Genomic DNA, 14,158 nt, shown 5'->3' on the forward strand with positions numbered 1-14,158 from the left:
TTTAAATCCTCAGAAATGTGTTGTCTTGCTTTATGGCCCAGCATGTAATTTAACTTGGTTCCATGTGTGCTTGAAAAGAAGACGTATTCTGTAGTTATTGGGTAAAATATTCTGTAAACATCATTTATACTGAAAGGATTGACAGTATTTTCAGAACTTCTGTATCTTTACTAATTTTTTTGTCTAGCTATTCTATGAGTTACTGCGAGGAGGGTTAAAATCTCCAATTGTGCTTGTTGGTTTGTCTATTTCTTCTTTTGTTTCTGCAAATACTGTTTCACGTATTTTGAAGCTTTGCCATTAGGCACATACACATTTATAATTATGTCTTCCCAATGAATTCACCATTTTGATGTTATAAAATTTTCCTGTTTATTTTTTACTATTTATTTTTAATAGTTATCCTTGTCTTGAAGTCTTTTGTGCCTGACGTAAATATAACCACTCCAGCTTTCTAGTGCTCACTGTTTGTATGATATATCCCTTTCCATCTTTTTACTTTCTTTTTTTCCCCCATCTTTTTACTTTCAGCCTATCTGTGTTCTTATATTTAAAGTGTGTCTCTTATATACATAAAGTTGGGTCATTGTTTAAAAACAAGTCAGATAATCCCTATCTTTAATTGTAGTTGTCCTTTTGTATTTAATGTAACAACTGATACATTTGAGTATGCTGTATTGCTCTTTGTTTTCTCTTAGCTCCGTCTGGTGTTTGTTCCCTTTTTCTCCTTTTCTACCATTAAAAAAATTAAGCAAAGGGAGAATTGACAATTTTTCAATCATAATTGGAGGTTTTAATACCCTTCCCTCAGCAACCAATAGAACTATACAAAAAATCAACAAAGACATGGAAGATCTGAAAAATACTACCAAACCTTGACTTTGACATTTGTAGGACACTACACCACGAAATGGCCAACTACATTCTTTTCAAGTATATTTGATGTACCACAGGGTAGGCTCTAAAATTAAAAGGACTGAAAGTATATAAAGTATATTCTGTGATCACAATGGAATGAAATTAGAGCTCAATAACAATAAGATAACTACAAAAAGAAACACAAAATATTTGGAAATTAAACAACATACTTCCATATAATCCATGGGGCAAAGAAAAAACATAAGAGAAGTTGGAAAATACATTAATCTAATTATAAAAAAATGCAATGCATTAAGTTTTGTAAGATGGAGCTAAAGCTCTGCTAAGAGGAAAATTAATAGCTTTAAATGTTTATATTAGAAGAAAAACCTAAAACCAATGATCTGTGTTCCTACCTCCAAAAATTGGAAAAAGAAGTATAAATTAAACTTAAAGTAAGTAGAAGAAAGGAGATCATAAAAACAAGTACAGTAATTGATTAAAACATAGATCAACAATAGAGAAGATCAATAAAATCAAAAGCTGGTTCTTTGAAAATATCAATACAATTCATAAGTTTTAGCTAAAGTGACCAATAAAAAAAGGGAGAAGATATAAAAATATTAATATCAGAAATGAAAGAGGGACATCACTATAGTCTCTACAGATGTCAAAAGGATAATAAGAGAATAAAATATCATGAACAACTTTATGAAAAAAAATTGTACAACCTTGATGAAATGGACAAATTTCTCCAAAGACAAAAACTACCAAAATTGGCCCAAGAAGAAACAGAAAATTTTAATATCCCTATATTAATTTCAAAATTGAAATTTGTAATTTAAAACTTCCCATAAAGGAAACTCTAGGCCCAAAAGTCTTAATTCAGGGATTCTATGAAACATTTAAAAAAGAAAATGCCAATACCATGCAAACTCTTTTTAAAAATAGAGAATTACAGAACTCTCCCAATTCATTTTATGATGCCATTATTACCTTAATACCAAAAACAGATGAAGATAGTATAGGAAAAGAAAACTACAAACTTCTTTTTTGCATCATAAGCATAGATGCAAATTTAAGTAAAATTAAATGTATGTATGTATGTATCTCTAACATTCTTTCTGTAAATATGTATTGTAAGATACCTGAAATAATGTTTATTTAATATTAATAATGACTATTTCTGGTTGGTAATTTTTAAGAAAATTATTGTACTTTTTTTCATCGTTTGAATTTTTCTTTAAAAAAACAGAAAATATGCCAACTTATTAGATCTAGGTGATAAGAATGTGAGATAGTTTTGTTTTTCTTTTACTTTTCTGCATTTTTAAAACAAAAATAAATATTAGTTGTTGGTTTGGGGTATACAGTCTTTAAAAGTTTAGGTGATTTCTTTCTACTCCTATTTCATCCAGTGTTTTCTATTAGGAATATATACTGAATTGCACTGAATGTCTTCCTAGCATCTATAAATATGATTACATGATTTTTATTTATTTATTTTGGCAGCTGGCCAGTAAGGGGATCCAAACCCTTGACCTTGGTGTTAGAAGGCTGTGCTCTAACTGACTGAGCCAACCAGCCAGCCCCGATTACGTGATTTTTAAATTATCCTGATACTGAGCCACACATGCATTCATGGTGGAACCAGTCTGTTGCACAGATGTCTACTTTTCCTACTGCCTTCAAAGCCCACCCTCTGGGTGTGTTCTTCCTCTTCTAGATGAAATTGTGGGCAACTTTCATAGCTTTTCCAATCATTTTTAGTCTAAGAACAGTTTCATTTTAGTTATCAAAAAGCCCTGTTCAATTCAATATTAAAACTCCAATCTTTTATCTAATTTAAATTTCTTTTCTCCTTTAGCTCTGCCTTTGGCTGGGAAATCTGCAATGGGGACAGTGGCTTTACCTCTTAGGTGCTGTTTTGGGGACTGTATCAGTCAGGGTTCTCCAGAGAAACAGAATCAATAGGATATATATATATACACGAGGAGGAGCTGCTTTTAATGTCCTTTACACCGGCATAAATTCTTCTGGTCATGGGAGATTATTCTTTCTATATCTGTCAGGTTTGTTAGTATTATATTTTAATGTTTACATCTATTTTCCTTTTGGTGGCAGGCCAGTTGTCGGGCCTTAAAAACTAACGCCACCTTAAGTGACATTACAAGTGGCACCATTATAGGCCCACAAGGGTGTATTAACGTGGCAGCCTAAGACAGTGCCAGGAGGAAGTAGGATGGGAGAGTCTGTGGGAACCTTGCCTTAGCCCTTATTGGCCAAATACACGTTTCCGTGCTCGTGAACACTGCGTGATTGCAATAGCTAGGCATTGAGACAGGATGCATGCTCTTGAGTGTTAAGCTGATAGGATTATGTTAAAACCTCCCCTCCCCATCTGCCTATAAAAGCAAGTGCTTGTGTGATAATAAACGGAATTGCTCGACAGAACCCCCGCCACGTCTGAGTGTCCTTTAACGGGCTGGTTGGGGCCGGTGGCTGTGCTCACCTCTCTTCACGGCTCTCTTCCCCTGTCTCCTTCCAAAGGGGACTGGAGGGAAAGAGGAATCCGGGCCATTCGCTCGCCTACTGAAAGGAACGAGGTTAGGGCTATTCGGGTCGGCCAGCCTCAGATCTGACAGCCAGTAAGGGCATCCTACGTCTATTTTCGAAGTAAAATTTCTCATTTATTTTTTCTGCTTGCTTTACCAGACATTGATACTAAGGTATTTCTAGCTTTACGAAATAACTTAGGGACTCTTCTCTCTAGTCTTTTATAGTTTGAATAACAGAATTGTTTATTTGGGGAAGTTTCATAAAACTTAGCTATAAAGCAATCTTGGCACAGTGCTTTATAAAGGGAGAAATCTTTAACAAGTTTTCCAAGTTTTTCTATCATTGCTGAACCATTTAGGTTTCTACCTCTTTCTGGGTCTTATTTGGCAATATAAATGTTGTTAGAAAACCATCCGATTTTCTTTCTAGACTTTCAAATTTATTGCCATAAAGTACCACATTATGTTCTTGTGTTAGTTTCCTAGGCCACCCATAACATTGGGTAGCTTAAAACAGCAGAAATTCATTCTCTCACAGTTCTGGAGGCCCGAAGCCCAAAATCAAAATGTTGCCAAGATTGGCTCCTCCTGGAGGCTCTGAGGGAGGGTCCATTCCCTGCGTCTCTCCCGGCTCCTGGTGGCTCCAGCAGTCCTTGGTGCTGCGAGTCTGCAGACATGTCACTATAGTCTCTGCCTCTGTTTTCACCCAGCATTCCCCTCGGTGTGTCTGCAGTCTCCCTTTTTCTCTTACAAGGACACCAATCTTCAGATTTAGGGCCCGCCTGAAATCGGGGATGATCTCATCTCAAGATCCTTAATTTATCTGCAAAGACCCTCCTTCCAAAAAGGTCATGTTCACAGGTCCTGGAGGTTAGGACTTGAGTCTGTCTCCTTGAGGCTACCATTCAACCCACTATACTTCTATTGATAGAACCATGATGATTGGGTTGGGGGTTTCTGAGAAACACACGTTTATTTGTAATTTAAAAAAGAAAATTATTTTCCAGCAGCTCCCAGCATCATTGAGAGTCTTGTTCACATCATGCCATTGGATCCATTTTCACAGGAAATAAGTCTTTCTTTTCTCTCTTACTACATGTGAGTGGGGGATTTGGATGCAATTATGAGTTCTATGAAACTCTTAGTGGAGGAGACCAGCAGGGAAGGGAATTAACTGTTCACACCTTCTACCAAAAGTGCATCTGTCTATGTGAGGTCGTGAGCTTCCTAGAGAATGGGTCTGTGTCTCTCATTCCTCCAGGTACCATGCTGCTCCCACCTGAGGCCTGGTCCTTCCCCAGGGCAGGGCTCTTAGCAGCATCACGGGAGGGAATGAAGGAGGGCCTGCATCTCCTTTCCTCACTTCCCCACTATAACAGCGCAACCTCCCCCTACCTCAGAGAAAAAAATTACAGCTGTCAGAAATAAGATAGACCATGTAACCTGATCATCCGTGGAGTCAGCTGTCACAAGCCAGGGTTCTATTTTGCTAAGCAACTGTAATGGAAACATTACGTATTTTCATCAAGATTAAAAGCTAAAACCATGACAGCTTTGCACATCATCATATGGGAAAATACTACCACAGCGCTGTCAGGTGGTGTGCCACACCACCTTTGGAAGTGACCAGTGAGACCCACGGGAAGGTTGGAGGGGAGATCTGGCAACATTTGCAGAGAGGGATCCTACAGCCACAGAAGAGGGCAAGAGTCCACGAGGCTAGTGGGTCTCAAACTTCCCCAGGCAGCAGCAGCACCCGGCGGGCTTGTCAATGCACAGCTTTCTGGGCTGCACAACTTGCTGGAGTTTGTGACTCAGTGGGGGTGGGGAGAGGTAGCCATTTCTTACAAGTTTCAAAGAGATGTGTTGCCCTAGTCCTGGGCCTACGCTTTAAGGACAACTGGACCAAGGTGGGACTTTGGAATCTGCCCTTTTAACAAGTTCCATCCATGATAAGAGGCAGAAGCTCCCCACACAACACTTTGTGAAATGCTGGGTGCAGAGGGAACAGACCAGAGGCCAGAGGGCAGGGCTTGGGGCTCCCAAGGTGCAGGTAGTGTTAGGACGGCACGTGTGCATGGATCCCGTGAGAACGGAGCCAAGAGAGGCTTTCTGAAAGTCCTTCTAGGGGGCCCCACATTCCTATGTCTACCTAGAATGCTTGAAGCTGATGGAACAACCAATCCCTAGATGTTATTTGAGGTCAGCTGGGAGGGGCTTGCACTCAGCTTTCAGCATGAAGTGTCCAGAAGGAGACAGACTGGCCTCAGGTGGGGAAGTTGAGGCCCAGAGAGTTCATCGAGCAGTTCCCAAGAAGGTTCCTGGGCCTGGCCCTGTGCTGACCATTTGGCAAATACAAATGGTGAACTTGCTACACCCCAGACCCTAGATCCCTACGGTGTACATTTATCTGGGTACATTTATCAGGAAGTCACCAAGGGCAGGGGTGAGAGCAGGGGCGGGTGGGTGGAGGGGTCTGACCTTTGATATCCCCTTTCAGAGGTGAGGCTGTTTCCCAGGTCCCTGCAGACAAACATGTGCAGAGGCAGGTGGAAAGGGGCCCATGGCTCTGCAATGGCGCCATCTGGTGGACGCGAGGAGCCCTGGTCCCGCCTTCTGGGTTTTCTCTGGCTGGCAGGGGAGCCTCAGGTGGGGTCATAATACCAGCTGCTGCTACTACCATAATAAGGCTGGTGATACTAAAAGTAGCAACTATGAAGTATTGAGAGCTTTCTGTGGGTGTGTCAGCCACTATTCTAAGCTCTTTAAATGCATTAACTCATTTAATCCTCACAACAACGCTGGAGGTAAATACTTGTATGATTCTGTTTTAAGGATGAGGGAACACAGGCCCAGAGAGTTGCAGTAACTTGCCCAAGGCCACATACTTAGTGAGGAAATGTCCTCTGATCCCTGTTTGGGGTTGTCATGGAATGGAGTCAGACACACTTAGGTCAGGCCTGCGAGACCTTGGGAGAGTTTTTAGATCTGTGAAGCTCGGTTCTTCCTCTGAGAGAACGTCTGAGAGTTTAATGTCCTCATCGGGACGCAGTGGGAATTAGCATAGTGAAAGCTGTCAGCGTTGCCTTGGCTGCTGCGAAGGCCAGAGGGCGCCATTCACACAAATGCCATGTCAGTAGTGCCCCTACCCCAAGGCTGCACAGCCCCAGCCCTGCCCGGCACAGAGTGAGCCTTCAAAAGTGGCATTTCAGCTCTTTGCCTCACAGAACAAGACAGCATCGTCAATTCACCCCATCTCCTTCCCTAACCTTTGATACCATGCGCCCCAGAGAGAATGTGTTACTTCTGAAGAACCGCCTTGCAGGGAGAGGGATGAACACGGCCTGAGCTTCACACCAAGGAAGTCTGGCTCTTCCTTGGGCCCAGGAACCGGCAGTGGCCAGAAAGCCTGGCTGGGTGTCCCCCAGGGGAGGAAAGCACCCCAGCCCCTCACCATCCTCCAGTGCAGGATGAAGGGATCGTTCTCCTCTTGGCTCCTACCTGGGGATGCTGCCTTGGGTAGAGGGGCCTTAGGTGACCTTGGCCAAGCAGTCAGTGAGCTGAGAGGGGAGAATGGTTAAGAAAATGGATCTTATTGGCTCCAGGGCCAAAGTGAAGGGAAAAGGAGGAGGGTCTGTGGAAGGACTGAAGCTATGAGGTCCTGAACCCGGGCTGGGAAAGGAGAGAGCGGTCAGGCTACGTCCTGGCTTGTGCCCTATCCTTAGGGAACCCGTCATGAATTTGGCACAGAGGAGAGTACGCGCAGGGGGACAGGGTGAGCAGGGAGCTTTGGAGTAGCCTCACCCCAGCTCATATTTCTGTAAAGGAAGTTCCTCTTGGGGCTGGGGTCAGCAAAAAGATTGCATTACAGCCACAGGCTTTCTGATGAGCACAGGATGTATTATTGAATAAACGATGTTGGGACAACCAGCTTAACACAAAGCTAAACCCTATTTCACACCTAACTCCAGAATAAATTTGAAGTGAATTAAAGTTTACATTAATAATAGCTAACAATGAGTTAACTCTTATTTTTTTGAACAGTTATTGTTTTTAGAACTTTCTGTGAATTAGTTCATTCACTATAGTGGTATGAGGTATAGACAATTCCATTTCTTCGTTTTACAGATAAGAAGTCATCTGTAAAAATAAGATGTAAATATAAAAGTACTGGAAGAAATAATAATAATTGGATGAGAAAAGATCCTGTTAGCATTAGGCTAAAGACAAAAACCATAAAAGAGAAAATTATAGCTTTGAACATTTAAAATTATGAATGTCTAGAGCATAAAAATAAATCATTATTATAGCAAAAAGAAAAATTACATTCTAAGAAAAAATTTGCAATAAGTATGTTTTTTAAGTGGTCAATAAACTTAATACATAAAAACCAATAAATAAGAAAAATGAAATCTCCAATAGGAAATTGAAGAGAGGGCATAAATAGGCAATTTATGAGAAATAAAAATTAACAAACCTCAAAAAGTCCAACCTAACTGGGGGTCAAAGAAATGAAAATAAAATAGAAATGCAATGCCATGTTTTTCATGTTTCCACTAAGCAAAGATTTCAAAAAAGACGATGACACTCAGGGATTGGTGACCGTGTAGGAAGTGGACATTTTTTCTGTGTCCACACATCAGCTGCATTATCCTCCGTTATTTATTTAATCACTCCCCGATTACTGTGCACTTAGATCCTTCACAATGTTTCATCTTATGAGTGGAAAGATCATCTTTGCTCATCATTTTTTGCTTCTGTGGTTATATCTTTGCTTATTTCTTTAAAGTCCTAGGAGTGGCATTTTTAGGACAGAGGATTTTAAGTCTCTTGTGTGTGTGTGTGTGTGTGGATTCATTTTATTTATGCAATCATAAATCATACTTTTTATTTAATTAGAATATAAAGAGTTCTGTTATCCTCCATTAGTTAGGCGTGACATGTCTTTTTTTTTTTTTTTTTAAGCCTCTTGATAACGATGCCAAATTGCTTCCCATGAAGGCTGAACCTGTTTTGATTGACAATGGGAGCTGGGCCAGAGCAGAGCTCAGAGTAACCCTGGGACCCAAGAGAGGAGAGGGCAATAGGGGGCTGCCTTTTGGGTGAAGAGCAAGAAGCAGGCAGGGGAGAGGTGGGGTCAGGAGCTGTGTTCAGGAGTGAGGCCGAGCCTCCTTGCTGAGTCCAGTGCCTGCCCGGTGGGACTTCCTGCCTGGCTTACTAAGTGCTTAACAAAATGTTAGCTGATAGTTAATACGGTTGTTGTGCATTTATTCTGTGCCAGGCTCTTTGCTGAATGTGTAATGTGGATTAACTAATTCGGGGTTCTCAAAGTGTGGTCCCAGACCAGCTACGCCACATCAGTTGGGAACTCATTAGAAATGCACATTCTTGGGCCCCACCCAGACCTGCTAAATCATAAAAGCCTGTGTTTTGACTAGTCTCCCAAGTGATTCTGATGGTTGCTAAAGATTGAGAACTGCCAGCTAATTTGCAGTTTGTAGTACTGTTCCTCTAGAACAAGGCGAAAATTTTATTCTTATCAGTAGGGTGACTGTATTAGTCTGTTTATGTTGCTTATAACAAAATACCTGAGACTGGGTGATTTACAAAGAAAATGAAATTTATTGCTTACAGGTTCTGAGGCTGGGAAGTCCAAAGTCCATCTGGTCGTGGCGACAGTGACCCAAGGGTCTCACATTGCAAGATTGTGGAAGCAGAGAGAGCAGAGAGAGGCAGACTCTCCTCTTCTTTTAAAGCCCTCAGAACCACACCCCTGGCCACCATTTTTAATCCATTCACTACTGCAGTCCTAAAATCCAATCACCTCTTCAAGGCTCCACCTTTCAATTACCATAAATGGATTTCCCACCCTCTTAACAGTCACAGTGGGGGCTAAATTTCTAATATATAAAAGTTGGGGGACACAATTCAAGCTTCAGGGAGTTTTGGGGGGACATAATTCAATTCACTACATGACCAATGGTCCTGGTTTGTCCTAACAGTCCCAGATTTAGCAATGAAAGACCTGTGTCCCAGGAAACGCCCAGTCCGGAGCTGGAAGCTTTGGTTACCTTATCAACAGTTGGCACCATTTTTCATCCTAGGAAGAGGTTGTGGGATTATGGCTAAAGAAAGGAGACAAGGGTGGGAGAGTTGGAGGCATGGGGGGTTTGGCTCACTGGGGGACTGATGCTGGGGGGGAGCCAGGGTTGGTGGCAGGTCTGGCATGGCATGGGGTGAAGGCTAATTGAAAAGCCCCTGATAGCAGAGGGTCCATCCTTGAGACCCCCAAGTCCTCAGCAAAGCTCAGGGATGATTACTGAGAGTGTGTTTTCTTTGCAGAAACTGAGGAAGGAGCTGAACTTGGTGGAACAGGTGGAAGCAGAGGTAACTATGAGGACCTGACCCCCAGGAACTATTTGAAGTCTTCAGCGGGCCTGGAGATTGCCATAAACCATGGGATTGGGGGTGGAGAAGAGGGTGGTTTGTGACCATCTGACTTAGGGTTTAAGGAATGGAGGCCCCTGCTCATAATCTGTAATAATTACTAATTCATTAAATAAACATTAAGTATTAACTATGTACCACCAGGCCCTTCCTTGGGCCTGAGAATTAAAAAATGGAAGGCATATGGACAAATGAGATACCACTGTGATTTTGACCAGATAAATCAACTAATCAAGGGGCTGGGAGGGGACCTGCTTTGATGAAAGGACAAGAATTGCCTATGATCAGTGTTCATTTACACACCAAGGGCTGGGAAACCACATTCCTTTAGTAACTTCTTACCTTGGCTGCTCCAGGCAGCAATTTTTTAAATTGACCAGTGATGACTGAAAAGCCACAGTATTCAAGTGGTGGGGGGGGGGAATAAAATGCAACCCAGCTCAGGGTCTCAGCGCTGGCTGCACAGTGGGATCGCCTGCAGAGCTTTAACAAGTCTTCATGCATGGATCTCAACTCAGACCAATTGCACCAGACCCCCTGCAGGTGTGGTCTGAGCAAGAAGATGATCTTCCAAGCTCCCCAGCTCCCTGCGTGATTCTATTACGTAGCCCAGGTTGCAAAGCTCTGGTCTAGGTGGTTGCAAATTCGAGTCAATGGCATCTGACTTCAAGTGCTTTCTCTCCATTCCTCACAGTTCTCCTTGGCCCGTTTACCAGCTGGGCTCCCACCCTAGTGATAGGTTGCCATGGAGTCCTGGAGCTGTCATGGCATCCTGAATTCCCTTTGCCAATTTTGGACCAGAATGTTGGGGGCCAGAGAGGCAGGTGGTATTAACTACAGTGGGGGAGGAGGTGGCAGAGTCACGTGTGTGTCACACACTTAGTCATGTGGAGGGAACTGGGAGAAGAGGGCAGCCCACCCTCTGCCCCTCCCTCAGGATATCGTGCGAGTGAGTTCAGGGCTGTGTCCACTAAGTGAACAATTTTGTCAGAGCTTCTTAGAAGTCGTGGAGTAGATGAATCTTTGCTCCTTTCAATTCCTCTTCCTACTCGCTGTTGTTGTGAAACTACCAGAAGGGCCTGAAGTCAGAAAAGGTTAAAGAGGCTGGTTCATTTTTACAGTGGGCAACACCCAGTGGTACAGTGAGACTCATAACACATTATTGTCTCCCTGCAGAGTCCATGTACACACATAATTTTGCATATGATTTCAGGGGCATCAGACTGTAACTCCATGGACCCCTGGACTGGGGTCCCTGGGTTCCCTACCTTGAAGGACCCTCATTGATCAGCTGCAGGAAGGAAAGAGGGAGGACTTGGGGCAACTTTGCCCAAAAAGCCAGCAGCCTCTTTGCAGGTAAGAACAAACTGAGACAGAATAGGGCTAGGCCTGTGAACCAAACTGACCCCATTTTCCCTGCAGAGGACACTTTGTTACTTTTCCACTTCTCAGTCATGAGACCCCCCAGAGCACATGATTACCCTATGGCCCACCCTGATAAAATAAACGAAGATAAGAGAGGAACAGATATTCACAGAGTTGCAAAACCCCTTCCCCAAGGCTTGTAAAATATAACTGTTAACTTTATTTAAAACTTATCATTATCTGTTCATTCTTTCTTTTCCTGTAATTGTAAAAATTAAGCTACAGATTAACCTTAAGACCCCTTTGGGAATTGCATGCAGGATGTTCCTGAAACTGACCCCCCTCACAACCCCTGTAAAGATATCAGAAATCATCAAGGCAAGATGCCTACCTCAACTGAGGAACTGCTTGCCTTTATAAACCCTTCACCAACTTCTCTCAGTGGGGGGCACAGCTTTTCTAATGCCGACTCCCTTATGCATAAGTCTATCTCTTTTTAATAAAGCTCTGCTTGCCTTAGATTCTGCTGGTAGTTTGTTCATTTCAATGACATTGAGACCCAAGAACCTAAAGCAGTAACAAAACTAAACTGCTATTTACCTTCATGTAATAGGAACTTTTATTTTTACCTACATTTAAGTAGTTCAATGGTTCTCAAACTTTAGGGAGCATCAGAATCTCCTGGAAGGAAAAGTCAAATCACCCTAGTCTGGTCAAGATGGCAGAATAGACAGTCCCCAGCATCACTCTCTCCCACAAATCAACCAATTTTACAACTATAAAAAAGCAACAGCAGCCAAGCTGGGGCCGCTGGAGCTCAGGGGAAGAGGAGGAGAGACCTACAGAGTGCACGAAGGTGGGAGAAGCCACGATGAGAGAAAGAAAAACCTGCTCAGAGTGTTTTGGGTCACAGCCGTGTCCAGGCTGGAGCTGCTGAGTGCATGGAGCAGGAGCTGGCAGAAGCCACAGCTGTGCCCTTCATATGGAGTTGCTTGGAGGTGGCAGGGAAGAAGAGGGCCTTGGTTGCCCCCTGGACAGCAAGACCAGTAATAGGGTTTCCGTGGACCCACGCAGGAGTGAGGAGCCAGAACAGCTGAAAAAAGGAGATACTCAGAGGCCAGTGAGTCATTGCGAGGGACCAGCACAGGGCCCATCCCATGGGAAGTGTTTTCAGCATGGGCTGTGGGGGAGATGGGCCCACTGGGAGAACACTGGGACACAGCAAGGACAGCTGACCTGCACCCTAATCAGCACAGGATCACTCAGAGGGGACTGGTCAGGAATGCAGAATTGCATGGGGTGCAGTTCGATGAAAAAACTCAGGCCCAAATCAGAGATTCTACAGACCACCGATCCACCAGGTCTCTGGAGAGCTGTAAGTACCTATAAGGTCAACCATTAAACCCTGAGCTGCACAAAAAGCCTTCCCTAGGGAAACAGCAGCATAGCAGCAATCTAGCTCAACCACACAGCTGGTTTCCACAGGAAGTTCCCCTATTTTAGAAGTAACCAAAGGAAAAAAAATTAGTTCCGGCCCAGGCACACCACCAGCACCTCAGGGCCTACCAGGGGATCAGACCCCCTTGCTCACAACCAGGCACATTGCCAGTGCCTCGGGCCCACCCAGGGACTCAAGACATGAAGCCAGGGACTGGACCCCCAGTTCAGGCATACCGCCAGTGCCTCAGGGCCTGCCTGGGGACCTGAGGTATGGATCTGGGATATGGACTCCCCCCAGCCAGGCACACTGCCAGCACCTCGGGGCCCGACTGGGGTCCTGAGGCATAGAGCTGGGAACCAGTCCCCTCACCCCTCAACAACTAGGCACACCACCAGCACCAAGGAGCATGCCAAAAACATCACCTCCATATGGGTGGCCCACCACAGGCACCACAGTAACCACAGCTGCCGTGAAAGTGGCTAGACGTCACAACCACCATGCAGATGGTCCACCAGCCACTGGAGTGCATTGACACAAGGAGAGTCACCAGCAGAGATAAAGAAAAGAAGATGTCTCTCTCCACAAAGCCCATCCCAGCGTGACAGAAGCGGCATCTGCTCTATGATAATATTGGGGGACCTGAACACACCTCTCAGCATTGGACAGATCATCTAGGCAACAAATCAACAGAGTAACCATTACTCTTTCAGAGGGAGAGAAGAAATCTAGGGTTATCAGCGGTGGGAGGGGGAGGGGGGGGTAGGGAGAGACTGGACAAGGGGCATAAAGAATAAGTAAAATTTGCAACAATATATATACTAGTAATATTGATTTGATCAACATGTCAACATTGAACCCCCAAAATATGTATAATCAATTATGATTCAATAAAAATTCAAAAGAAAAAAAAAATCTCCCGGAAGGTTCATTAAACACGGATTGCTGGGCCTAACCTCGGAATTTCTGATTCAGTAGGTCTGGGAGGGTGAGGGGCAGGTAATTTGCATTTCTAACAAATTCCCCAGTGATGCTGAAGCTGCTGGCCTAGGGGCCACGCTTTGAGAACCACTTATCCAGTGGTTTGCCTCTGTTCGCCAGCCAGCTGCAGGTCTCATGACTGATAGAGCACCTGAGTTGAATCAGAGTTAATGGTTTACCACATAATTGCCAGGATGTACATTCCACTGAAAGCATCCATCAGAGCTTTGCTTGGCATGAACTCAGCTTTCCTTTTCTGTGTTTAAATTTTCATATTAGCATGATAATGAATTATTTGGCATGATGTTGGAGCTCAGAAGCTACACAAAATGAATATCTTGGGCTTGCATAGACTATCTCACCCTTTACAGTGCTTGAAGATCACGGAACCTTTAAGAGTTCTTGGCTCAGATCTTAGATTTCTCTTGTTTTACATTTAATACAGTTGTCCACATTTTAAGGAAAAGTGTCAGTGTTTGAGAAGCAAACTGGGAGCCCATTTGCCTTTGTG

Source organism: Cynocephalus volans, chromosome 11 (assembly GCF_027409185.1).
Source record: "Cynocephalus volans isolate mCynVol1 chromosome 11, mCynVol1.pri, whole genome shotgun sequence".
Taxonomy (NCBI): domain Eukaryota; kingdom Metazoa; phylum Chordata; class Mammalia; order Dermoptera; family Cynocephalidae; genus Cynocephalus; species Cynocephalus volans.